General features: G+C 41.0%; 1 long non-coding RNA gene across 1 annotated transcript; it reads left to right on the top strand.

The window, feature by feature from the left end:
- The first annotated feature begins 5,352 nt into the window (after positions 1-5,352).
- LOC146502287 (uncharacterized) lies at positions 5,353-12,119 on the top strand. The gene is made up of 2 exons (XR_014869473.1): positions 5,353-7,125; positions 7,254-12,119. It is a non-coding gene; the product is annotated as an uncharacterized LOC146502287 (long non-coding RNA).
- The last annotated feature ends 1,819 nt before the right edge of the window (positions 12,120-13,938 follow it).

Genomic DNA, 13,938 nt, shown 5'->3' with positions numbered 1-13,938 from the left:
AACAAGTATCTATACTTCTACTTAAGTACAGAATGTACTTTTGCCAACTCTGGTTTTTATAGAAAGTTATTGATTAAACTGGTAATAGATGGCTATGAGAGGGGTGTGACAAGTGAGTTCAATCAGCTGACTGAACAGACAGCTAGTCTAAAGAGGAAGTGCAAATAAATTAGGAATCTTCCCCACAATACCTGCACACCTGAGGTGGGCTTTTCCAGCTTCAAACCTTCGAGCGGAAGCTGCTGGCAATGTTTCTGACTTCCTGTGCTCTGAGTTTCTCTGTTAAACTCCGTGAACCTGCAGAGGAAATGAGCCTCATGTTCATTTAAGGCCCACGGAAGAGTTTTAGATGAAAAAAAAATAGAATGCAGGAACTCTGTGAAACCCCAAATAATGGGGTTTCACAAAATGGGGTTTAATGAAGTACTTTTAGCTGTTACAGAGTGTTTTAGGACTGTAGCATTGCAGGTATTTCCATGTCTTCCAAACACACACACACACACACACACACACACACATATATATATATATATATATATATATATATATATATATATATATATATATATATATATATATATATATATATATTCCTCTGCTGGCAGTTCCAAACCCAGCATCCGATGAAGAGTCCACAGATTCTTCATCGTCAGACACAGACTGCAGAATAAATTCATTGTCAGAAGCCTGCAGCTTCCTGCATGAGCTGACTTCACCTTAAAAATCATCATAACAGTTCTCACCAATGGGTTCATCAGGACTTTAGTGAATATTATATTTGCTCCTGTCACACTAAACTTTGTCCTTCTGAAATATTCTCTTAAGCCAGCTCTGACTTTTATCTTTTCCAGGATTTAATCTGAATTTGGAAAACATGGTGATTTGAGTATTTCATCACCAGGAGCTGCTCTTGGTCCTCAGAAGCTTGCTTTCAGTGGAACAACTTGTCTCTCATCTGCATGTTTTTAGCATTTATTTAATCAGTAACCTTTGTCTTGCTCTACATCATAAAGATCAGTCTGCTGTTAACACTTTGGGATACCAAAGCTTAAAACTCTGTCAGTACTGTCCACATGGGCCTTCCGGTGTCATGGTGGCGAGAGTAGCAGCATAAACAGGAGCTCCTGCATCGATAGCTAAAATAATCCGCAATTCAAGAATATAATCCATTAAAAGCGACTTTCCCCTCAAGAATAATGAGCGGAGATAAAAATAAGAAGGGACGAGCCCCAGGCCGAAGCTTAGAAACGCGACTTGAGAGTAAGACAAATGAAACACGCTCAAGAGGGCGAGAAGATGGCGGCGGAGGCCACAACATCAGCGCTAGGCCCCCTCAGACAGGTGGTGAGTGAAGTAGTGGCGGAGGGCATGCAAGACCTTAAGGCAGAGATGAAGAAGGAGCTATTGCTCGTGAGAACAAGTTTGAAAGAGGACATGAAAGCCCAAATGAGCGAGTTAACACACGAGATAAATCAACAGGTTACCGCCGCCACAAGCAGGATCGAGGAGGTGGGGAAACGTCTGGAAGAAATGGAAAGAAACATGGTGGGGAAGGAGAAATGGGACATTGGAGTGAGGGATGCCATTGTTCAGCTGTTGGATAACCAGAGGCAGCTCCAAGAGAAGGTTACGGATTTGGAGGGGCGCTCACGCCGTAATAACATAAGGATATATGGCATCCCCGAGAACATAGAAGGCACCTCCATGCTAAGGTATGTGGAAAGCATGATGATATCGGAGTTGGGGGACGGCGTGGACTTGGGCAGCGAGAAGAACCTAGGAATAGAGAGAGCTCACCGGGCGCTGGGAGTGCAGCCGCCACCGGTGTTCCAGATCTACTGGCGTTTAGATCAACTGGCGTTGGTCGAACAGATGTGTGGCAGTCTTGCGTTTCAGGAGCTGCTACCGACAAACCAGCAAAGAAAAACGCCAAATGTGTCATCTGTGACACTTGTGAGGTTATCTCAAACACACTCCGTCAGTCTTGATGCTGTTGAACAACACAATGTTTAAAAATGTCGCGAGTTTACCTGGTGATTGTCTCATGCGCGATGCGATCGCGAAAACAGCAAACAATTAACACCACGCCGATGTTGTTCACAGGTCAGCAAGAGTAAACGATCGGGAGACTCTTGTCGTCGTTATCGTTCCCCTCGCACGTTTTATTTCTCCGGTTTCAGCGTTTTTGCTTCACAACTAAAGCGAGCAGTTTACTTTGTGCACTAACATGGACTCGAGTCAACCAGCGCCACCTCTGGCCAAGTGCCACAGCCTACAGCCAGATCAACCTGTGACACACATCTGCAGCACGTTTGAATTCGTTTCATGCACAACACATTTGTAGCTTTCAATTGTCTCCGTTTGTGCGTCATGCAAATAAACCTTTGACAAGAATGAAATGACACTAATATTTCACTAGTGTTGTAACATCACATGTCGTTAGCGTAGTCTGTCTGTGTCTTTTCTCTGCGAACAAACATTTTAGTACGGTGGCCCCTAGAGACAAAGCACGTACAAACTCCAAAACACTTGCAAACTCCAAAACACTTGCAAACTCCAAAACACATGCAAACTCCAAAACACTTGCAAACTCCAAAACACATGCAAACTCCAAAACACTTGCAAACTCCAAAACACATGCAAACTCCAAAACACTTGCAAACTCCAAAACACATGCAAACTCCAAAACACTTGTAAACCCCAAAGCACATGCAAATTCCAAAACACAACGGAAGTGCTCCAGGACGCTAGGGGCAGTGTTGAGCTTTTGTTACCTAGTAACTACACAAGCCAGGATGTACCAATGACCGGATTTGGGGTCTGCAGCCTTAAAGTCCGCATTTTAAGGCCGATTACGTCACAGCGACACGACGAAGGCTGTCCCAATTCAAAGGCTGCTCGAAATGCGGCCCTCAAATGCGTCCTTAATTTCCCTGAATTTTAAGAATGGGTCGCTGTAGCCTTCATGGCCCAACATATCCCAGATTTCATAGCTCGCCTGTGGTGTGGATAATTTTGCCGAAAAAAACGGCTGAAGCGGAGCCGCCAAGAGTAAACTTTCAGAAGTAAGTACTGAATATTATGTCACTTATTTATGCGCAAATGTTTTTTATAATGAAGAACATTAAAACATTACTGTTGGCCACATGTCGGGAAAGTTATGTGACATTAGCGATGTTTGTACTAACTTGGTTTTAAAGCCTTTACTCCAAAATATACGCCGTTCAATAGTTGACTTTAATCTTACAGAGAATGTGATGATTTTATGGATAATTAAAGTCAGTCATATATCCACAAACACAACAGGCTGAAAGTCAGTGATGCTGCTCGGTTTGCAGTCCTGAATATCACGGCACAAGCAGGATTCACTGCACTGTTAATGTTAGCTATGTTATATTGCTGCCACTGTTCGGTGGTGTAGAGCCAAACGGACTTTAACGTGTGTTTGAACGAGCTGACGGTTCACTCGTTAAGCTGAAAGAAAGGTGCTTTAATCACAGGAGTCACACACGTGTCCAGTGTACCATCTGGGAACTCTTCTTGTTTCGTAATAACACAGTCCTCCTTCTTTTGTGCTGTTTTGTAGCAGTGTATACACCTGAGGCTGTCACCTGTCTGTCTGTCCTGCACTCTCTCTCTTTTTCTTTCTCTCTGATTGTGTAATAAAAGTATGAACATGTATTTATAAGTTACATTTGTGTTTGAATCCTGCAGCTTATCACGCATTTGATTTCCATGTGTGACAACTGCAAGTGTCCAGAGTGAGGACAGACTGAGGGACTCACTGCTGCACATCATCTGTGAGGCTTTGCACCCCTGATGATCCACCAGGACTCAGCAGTGTGTGAGGAAGAGGAGGAGGAAGAGCCAGCAGCAGCTGACAGATGGAGAGAATAGACAGACTGTTCCCTGTTTGTGAAGGACTGCTAGGAAAGTTTAACATAACTAATTGTCTGTCCTGAATCAGTCTTATTAGGTAATGTTCAAATAATTTTATCATTCCAGTGTTTGCAGTGTGGGAGAAAGTACTCAGGGCCTTCAAGTTACACACTATGAAAGGAAGAAACAAGTTTAATATTCAGAAACCTAAAGTATGTATCAGCAGCTGAATGGACCTAAAAATAAATGTTTGTTTCAGTTCTATGAAGCTTTGAGTATTTTGGATTAGTAGCAGTGCTGTGTTTGTTGCATCATATTGCTGTAATTGTTTATATGCTTTATATATTCTGAGGTAAGTTGATCTATAGTGTTACATCATATTCTATAATGATGCTATGTGTTTGTATACTTTCTGCCCAGTTTGACCCATTTAGCAGAAGTCAGCCTGTTTAAGGCTCTGATATCTATTCTGTATGACTTAAAGCAGTTATGACATGGTCTGATTTTCTCACCCAATAAAGGAATATTCAATATATCAGTCTACTCTTCATTTTATCAGAAACAGTTATCACAGCTCATATAATTTCTTTTTACACACGTATGTAAGCAATGAGCCAAATTTAGTAATGCCAACATACTGAAGGAACAACATTTCTCTCTTATATATGATACACCTATATATACACTGTCAAAGATACTTGTCTTTGAGTGAAGATTTAAGGTGATAAGACCTATAAATAACTGCAACTTGAATCTGTACTGTGGCTCAGTATTTGACACAGAGTTCATGTTCACTGCTGTAATAGCTAATAATGATTAATATAATAACTATAATATTGGCCATATTATATTTACATTACCAAAGTGATATGACTTTAGTCTCATGAACAACATTAGCTAATTGTTATTTACTAACTAATCTTAAATGACTGTTCAGTACAGAAATGAAGCCCAAAAATCATGTTTTACTGTCCTGTGGTCTCAACCTCAGATACTTATCAAATCACACAAAGCTCATGTAGAAACAAACAAACAAATGAACAAAATATGTTTTCCTTCATTTCTGTCAAACAAAGTTGTATGACACGTTTCCAGCGGTTAGTATCATGGTTGCTAGGCAACCTGGGAAGCGCGACAGAGACTAGACCGTCCCATACAGACAAACTTGCCGTTTATTTTGCAAATCGAGCTCAACACTGCCCCTAGCGTCCTGGAGCACTTCCGTTGTGTTTTGGAATTTGCATGTGCTTTGGGGTTTGCATGTGTTTTGGAGTTTGCAAGTGTTTTGGAGTTTGCATGTGTTTTGGAGTTTGCATGTGTTTTGGAGTTTGCATGTGTTTTGGAGTTTGCAAGTGTTTTGGCGTTTGCATGTGTTTTGGAGTTTGCAAGTGTTTTGGAGTTTGCATGTGTTTTGGAGTTTGCAAGTGTTTTGGAGTTTGTACGTGCTTTGTCTCTAGGGGCCACCGTATTTTAGAGTTGGTTGTTATATACAGTCTGTATAAGTGTGGTTAATCTAATAAACATTTGTAAGGAGATGGCAGTTACTGTGAATGTACAGCAGGTGATTAGTAATAAACAGTCAGACAATGACCCCGACAATCTCATTCAATCTTTCAGATTGCACCTTCTGCGGAAAGTGGTACCACACAGTGTGTGGACTTCCCCTGTGCAGAAGGCGACTACTAATGTTGTGGGTGCTAAATAAACAGAGAAAATTGATCCCTGTTGTCTTTGCTTACTGATTGTTTTTAGTGTTGACAATCCACATTGCTGGGATTGCATCTTTCAACATGTTTGTGGGTAGATTTGGATGTACCAGGAGTAAGTGCAGCCACTGAGCCTCGACTCAATGTGATCATAGCAGCAGGTGCAGATGTGTCACAAGTTAATCTAGTAGTAGGTTGTGGTATTTGGCCACAGGTGGCAGCAGTGGACTGACCTCCATTGGAGACTGCTCCAGCTGCTATGTGATAGTGGATCTGCTTCAAATTGAAGATCATATGCAAGTTTTGGAAATTAACCCTTGTATTATGTTGAAAAACAAAAAAAATGACATTGATTTTGTTGTGGGTCATTTTGACCCGTACTGTGTAAATCCACTCAGGATTGTCAAAAAACTGCACTGAAACAATAGCAACTTTATTTCCCATGAGATAAACATGTAGAACACAGACATACAACAGTTTGACTTTCCATAACTATTGTAGGAACAATTTGGTTTTTCGTTCTTACAAACACGTCTTTTGAACTTGCCCAACGTTCTCAGTTTTTCAATGTTCAACATTTTCAGTTTTGTCCACATGATGGACAGAATGTAACTGTGTGCTTTCTGCAGATGTACTTCTTGCATTTCTCACAAAAAGTGCTTGTTTTAAAACAGGACTCTTCCTAACTAAGATTTAAAACAAAAGATTTCTACGTCTCCTCCAGTCTGAAAAACAGATGACAAACCAAGCGACACACCTGAGTCACTGACTTTCTTAAATCCACTCACTCTCACTGGCTGTTTATTACTAATCACTGTGTAACTGCTGTAAATTCACAGTAACTGCCATCTCCTTACAAATGTTCATTAGATTAACCACACTTATACAGACTGTATATAACTACCAACTCTCCAGCCATGTTGATGGATTACCTATATTGGCTGGAAATATTCATTTCCAGAGGAAAGACACAGACAGACTCTGCTTACAGGATGTGATGTGACAACACTAATGAAATATTAATGTGTCATATTTGTCCAAGGCGTATTTCATTGTTATGGAAAAAGAGAATATTAAAATCAGGATGAACAGGGATGGTGATTTCTATGACTTTGTGTATATAATTTGGAATTTTGTACAAATGTAGGCCAATAAGGAATATATGATATCATTTCATTCTTGTCAAAGGTTTATTTGCATGACGCACAGACAGAGACAATTGAAAGCTACAAATGTGTTGTGCATGAAACAAATTCAAACATGCTGCAGATGTGTGTCACAAGTTGATCTGGCTGTAGGCTGTGGCACTTGGCCAGAGGTGGCGCTGGTTGACTCGAGTCCATGTTAGTGCACAAAGTAAACTGCTCGCTTTAGTTGTGAAGCAAAAACGCTGAAACCGGAGAAATAAAACGTGCGAGGGGAACGATAACGACGACAAGAGTCTCCCGATCGTTTACTCTTGCTGACCTGTGAACAACATCGGCGTGGTGTTAATTGTTTGCTGTTTTCGCGATCGCGTCGCGCATGAGGATATCACCAGGTAAACTCGAAACATTTGTAAACATTTTGTTGTTCAACGGCATCAAGACTGACGGAGTGTGTTTGGGATAACCTTACAAGTGTCACAGATGACACATTTGGCGTTTTTCTTTGCTGGTTTGTCGGTAGCAGCTCCTGAAACGCAAGACTGCCACACATCTGTTCGACCAACGCCAGTTGATCTAAACGCCAGTAGATCTGGAACACCGGGGGCACCCCCTCGATCGACGGTGGTGCGCTTCTTAAAGTTCAATATTAAAGAACAAATCCTACGCGCTGCATGGAAGAAGCCTGTATATATAAAGGAGAAACGGATTTTCTTTGATCACGACTATGCCGAAAACATACAAATGAAGAGAAAAGAGTAAAAAAGTACTTAAAGAAAACGCCATCCGGTTCCAGACCCCGCTTGCTAAAATGCGGGTTCATTTTGACTCGGGAATGGTCTTATACAATAGCGCGGAGGAAGCTGCGGCGGATCTAAGAAGACGCGGATACACGGTGGGACCGGTGGCCACAAGAAAGCCCAAAGGCATTACGGCGGAGATGATCAGCAGTATGCTACCGACGGGCGTGGTTGGGCCGCGACGCGCCGGGAATACAGCTGATCTACGCGGGAGCGCACGGGAAAAGCTGAAGGTTTTCCAGCGCACGGAGGACGTCGGTACGGAGCAGTAACACCTGTGCCCCACCGGCCCCGTTTCGCTGTTAAGACGATCCCCCTTTGATCATGGAGTGGTGAGGGTCCGATGCAGGTGACTCACATGTTTTTTGTTTTTGTTTTTTAGTTTCCCTTTTTCTTTTAAAATAGGAAACGAGAGGGGCCCCACACTGTGGCATTTCCCCCCAGACTGAGAGGAGAGAAAAAAAACTCTCTTATGGAAGACCTAGTTTATTTGGTTAAGACAAGTTCTGTCTTTGTTCATGTGTGTTTATTATGTGTTCTGAGGGCTGGGAGTATTGTTTTGTTGGTGCAGGAAAATAAGTTGGAAATACATAGAACATATGCGGTATTATAAGGTACTGTCTTTGAATGTAAATGGTGTAAAGAATCCCATTAAGAGGAGTAAGATAGTTTCAAAGCTAAAAAGGGAAAAAATTGATATTGCGTTTCTACAAGAAACACATCTATCAAAGGAAGAACATGAGAAGTGGAAGAGAATGGGATTCAAAAATATTTATTATGCCTCACATAGATCTGGCAAAAAAAGAGGAGTGGCCATTCTGATACCGAACAAGGTTGGTTTTGAGTTTACTGGAGAACATAAAGATAAAGAGGGAAGATTTGTGTTGGTGAAAGGGAAAATGGAACAGGAAGACGTCACGCTGTGTAATATATATGCACCCCCTGGTAGTAGTATAGGGTTCTTTAAGGAGATATTCAGTCTTATTGCCGCAGAAAGTGTTGGTACATGTATATGTGCAGGAGATTTCAATTTACTTCTCCATCCAAAATGGGATACAACTAGCGGAGACCGGAGGGGAACTAAATTAGAGAAACAAGTAAAAACAATGTTATCAGAGTTGGGGCTTATAGATATATGGAGATATTTACACAAAAATGAACGCAAATTTACATTTTATTCAGCGAGACATGATATGTACTCGAGGATTGATTATTTCTTTACTTTTAGTAAAGATCTCCACAGAGTGAAGGATTGCATAATAGGACAGAGAGATTTATCTGATCATTCGGGACTAACTATGAAGATTGGGTTTAAAGCTAGCCCCAAAAACACCTTATGGAGGCTTAACACAGGTCTGTTAAATAATGACTCATTTAAAAGAGAAATGGGACAGGAGTTAAAAACATATTTAGAACTCAATGACAATGGAACTGTTAATCCCACAATTTTATGGGATGCAGCTAAGGCATACCTTAGGGGTAAAATTATTGCAAAATGTGCAGTCCTAAAGAAGGTGAGAGCAAAAAAGCTGTCAGATTTGCAGGAAAATTTGGAAAAATTGGAACAACTGCACACCGTTACAAGGTGCCCCAAGGTATTGGAGCAGATGAGGCCGGTTAAACAGGAGATCCACAAAATTTTAAGTGAGGAAATTGAAAAAAAATTAAAATATAATAGACAACGGTGGTATGAGGCAGGACCCAAAGCTGCTAGGCTATTATCATGGAGACTCAGGAGGCAACAACAGGAGAACACTATTCATAAAGTTCGAAATTTAAAAACAAATAAGATAACTAATAAACTCGAAGAAATTCAGAGAGCATTTGAAGAATATTACGCTGAGCTATACACACAACCGGATAAAGCAGATGAGCATAAGATTCAGAATTTCTTATCCAGCCTAGATCTACCATTTATAGGTAAGCAGCAGAATGAAAAACTCATCAGAGAAATATCAGCAGAAGAGTTTAACATTGGGATCTCAAAACTCAAGACTTTTAAAGCCCCAGGATGTGATGGATTTCCACCAGAGTGGTATAGGCAGATGAGGGAACCCTTAATCCCGCTACTAAAGGCCTCTTTTAATTACACTCTGAGTGGGGGGGCGCTCCCACCATCGTGGCGGGAGGCGTATATCTCTGTCATACCAAAAGCAGGGAAGGATAAAACTGACCCCAGAGGTTATAGACCTATTAGCGTGTTAAATATAGACTATAAACTATTTGCCGCAATTTTGGCTAGGAGTGAGTACATTGATGCCCACGCTGATAGAGGAGGATCAAACAGGCTTCATTGGTAACAGACAAACACACGATAATATCAGAAGGGCCATTCATATTATTGACCAGATACTTAAAGGGAAAACTGGAACAGTTCTCATTGGGCTTGATGCGGAAAAGGCATACGATACGGTCGGGTGGGAATTTCTGTTTAATGTGTTGAAGAGATTTGGGCTATGTGACAGGTTTATTCAATGTATAAGAATGATTTATATGTCTCCAACAGCAAGGATCAAAGTTAATGGAAGCCTCTCAAATCGGATAACACTACAACGTGGCTGTAGGCAGGGCTGCCCGTTGAGCCCACTGCTCTTTAACCTTTTCATTGAGCCGTTGGCTCAATGCATCAGAGAAGAGCCTCGATTGGAGGGGGTTACAACGGGGAATGTGGAAAATAAAATTTGCTTGTATGCAGACGACGTGCTGGTAGCGCTAGGAAACCCGGAAGAGGGAATTCCTCTGCTTATGGAAATACTGGAAGAATATGGCAGACTGTCTGGTTATAGACTAAACATTCAAAAAACTCAAATCTTGACATTCTTTTTTAACCCCTCAAGACAATTGGTAGCAAGATATAGATTCGGATGGCATCAATCTCAAATGGAGTATTTGGGGATCCTGCTGACAAAAGACCTTGCATTGTTATATGAAGTTAATTATAACCGGGTGAACAAGAAGATATATGAAGATCTGGAGAGGTGGGGTCTGCTCCACCTCGATCTGGGCAGCAAAGTTAGAGCAATAAAGATAAATATCCTCCCAAAGCTGCTATATTTGTTTGCAGCACTTCCAGTGGAGGTACCAGCAAAACAATTTAGGGAGTGGGATATGCATTGCTCAAGATTCATATGGGGAAATAAAAGGCCGAGAGTGAAATATGCAACAATGCAGCTGCCTGGTGAGCGGGGGGGCATGGCTCTACCGTGCTTTGAGGATTACTATCTGGCAGCCCAGATCAGACCTCTAGTGTGCTGGTGTAACTCTAAGTTTGAGGCAAAATGGAAGGACATTGAGCTTTCTTTGATGGATTTCCCAATACAGTCTGTTCTGGGGTCTCTTGAGAGTTTGCCACAGGCATATCAGATGCAAAATTTATGTGTAAGTTTTTCCCTGAAAAAATGGGCAGATGTGATTAAAATCTTTGGTCTTAATAGGGAAATAGGGTTGCTGGGCTGGCCAGCGTATCTCCCACGCTTCCTTCCAGCATTGTTAGACCATAAATTCAGGGAGTGGTCCAGGCATGGAATCACTGCAATCTGTAAGATAGTGAAGCATGGGGAGCTGATAAATTTTGAGGACGTGTCAGATTTACGAGATCGGCAGGGAAGATTTTTATCGTTACCTACAGGTTCGGAGCTTCTTCCCGAAGGAAATTAAAATGCTTGACGCAGATGCTAGTGGGGTGATCCAAATATTTATGGATGCTTATGGTGACAACATTATAAGAGGTACTATAGGCAAAATATACAGAAGTTTTACAGCTATGAAAAAGACCTCAACAAGATATGTCAGTCATCGATGGGAAAAAGAAGCAGGTATAACTATCTCAGAGGAAGATTGGTTGCGGATGTGGAAGAATGTGTTATCTACCACAAATTCTTTAACATGGCGAGATTTTGGATGGAAGAATTTAATTAGATTCTTCATCACACCAAAGCAGAAATCCAAAATAAGTGGTTCAGGCGCTTCATGCTGGAGGGAGTGTGGGGAGGTCGCTGCAGGTTGCTTCCATGTCTTCTGGTCATGCCCTAAACTGAAGACCCTTTGGGAGGAGATTAAACAAATGGTGATGGATGTGCTGGAGGTAACACTGGACTTCTCCTTTAGTACCATGTACCTTGGGAATATCCCTGAGGATATAAATAACAGAGACTCATATTTACTGAAAATAATTATGGTTGCATGCAAAAAGGCAATTACTAAGTGTTGGTTACAGGCAAGCCCCCCCACACAGAAGCTGGTCATAGACATTATTAACACAATTCATCATATGGAACTGATTACCCTCTCACTGCGGCTACAGAAGGAGAAAGGAGAGAGACTTTGGGAACGATGGGATCGTTATACGTCAAGAGACTAGAGACTGATAGCTCTGTGATGCAGAGGGACCGCTACGAATTTGTTTGAATGGAACATGCACCTGTGTAATATGTAATATGTATAAGTAAAACAAGCCGTTGTGTATTTTGGAATATGTGAACATATGTGAATGTGTTGGTTTCCCTTGCCCTCTTTAGTTCTGTATGTAAAATAAGATGAAAATCAATAAAGAGAAAGTGTTAAAAAAAAAAAAAAAAAAAAAGTACTGTCCACATGGGGGCAGTATTTCTTAACACCTTGTGCTAGTTTGTGGATTATAGCCTCTTTTCACTGAGACAATGATGACAATAAAAAGAACCCTGCAGCTCATTCTGGATGAGGGATCTTTTTTAGCTTCACTGTTTGTTGTCATAACATTTATATAAAAACATTCAGACCCGTGAGCAAACCGAATGTAATGAAAATGTGTCTCACCTGTCTTTAGAGGACTCTTGTTTGAACACATGGAGTTTTAAAGTGGTGATGATTTTAATAAAAGTGCAGAAAACCTGAGGACGAACAACATGTGCTGGAAATGTAAATGAGAAGTAGGAACCTTTCAGAATTGCATATGGGACTGCAGATTTGTTCGCCTGTTATGGTAAATGGTCTGGTTCTTATATAGCGCTTTTTTACTCATCTGAGCACTCAAAGTGCTTTACACAACTTGTGCATTCACCCAAGCACATTTTTCTAAGTGCTTTTATAGCTAACATTCACACACATTCAACTTGGGGTTAGTATCTTGCCCAAGGATATTTGGTATGCAGACTAGGAATCGAACCACCAACCTTCCGACCTGCTCTACCACCTGAGCTACAGCCACACCTGAAAGAAATGCAAACTTAACAAACCAAACGACTGCCCAAACAAACATGACTGACCTCAACATGAAATGACATACAAGGGTATATATAATGGCTGATCAGACCAATATGACACATGAGGGGTAACTAAACAAAACACAATTGTAAACAACCAACAACGCAGTATAGTCTGGTTTGTTATTAAACTAAACACCAGAAAGAAATCAAAACTACTAAACCCTAAACTCAAACATTTAATTAAGTAGAAATACTATTTTTAATTAAAGAAAACACACATTCTCTCCCTTCAGCAGGGAAGGGTGGTACGGTCCAATTATCCCTCTTTGTATTTAAGGGCTTTAAACCCTGGCAACTCCCCAGATCATGGCAGGTATGAAGTAAAAGAAACAAAGGTTAGTCAAAAAATCAAAGTAATGAACTGGTATGAATACACAAGTAAACTAAACGTGCGTGCTTACAAATAGAACAAATGTATCCAAACCAATCAATAAACTTATTGGAAACTAAAGTGTGTTATTGTGTTCAAACAAAGAAATGAAAATACACAAGAGTTACTGACTTTAGAGTGTGGCCATGGGTTTGGCCATCACAGTGGGTTTGGTTCCAGCTTTAGCTTCATGTTGCTGCTCACCTGCTTTGTCCCAGAACAGTTTACCTGTCTCAGGTGGATGTTGTTGCCCCGACATGATTAACATATCCTGGCTGTGCGTCATCAGGTTTACTTCCTGTTATCTTTGCTGTTTGGTTGGTTTGCTCGTTTTATTTTACTCTCAGTTGTGTAAAATGTAACCTGATTACTTAATGCACAGTTACTGAAACTTCAGCTTGTTTATTAACAGCAAAAAGTCTCAAATTTAAAAAGTGACATGTTTGAGTTTCCTGCAGTTTAGAAACACTGAAGTGATTTTGCTTTAAATCCATTTGAAGCTACTGACAGTAACCAGCCTGCGTCCTTCAGACCGCTCATGATTAATGTTGACATGCACGCTGTGGACCGACTTTATTACTGCAGGTAAAGCTGGTCTGACTGGTCGTGCCCATTTCTGAAGAAGCTACAAGGTGATGTGGATGCACAGCAGTTAAATCTGTCAGCGCGCTGGCTATAGAAGAGAAGAAGATGTAAAGTTCCGTATTAGGTCAGACATTTAGATGTCTCAGAGATTAAATCTCACACCAATATCAAAATTGGTGTGTTTCTAATTCACCTCACTACAGAGCCTAA

This window comes from Neolamprologus multifasciatus, chromosome 15, assembly GCF_963576455.1.
Source record: "Neolamprologus multifasciatus chromosome 15, fNeoMul1.2, whole genome shotgun sequence".
Classification (NCBI taxonomy): domain Eukaryota; kingdom Metazoa; phylum Chordata; class Actinopteri; order Cichliformes; family Cichlidae; genus Neolamprologus; species Neolamprologus multifasciatus.
This window is presented reverse-complemented; position numbering and strand designations above follow the sequence as displayed.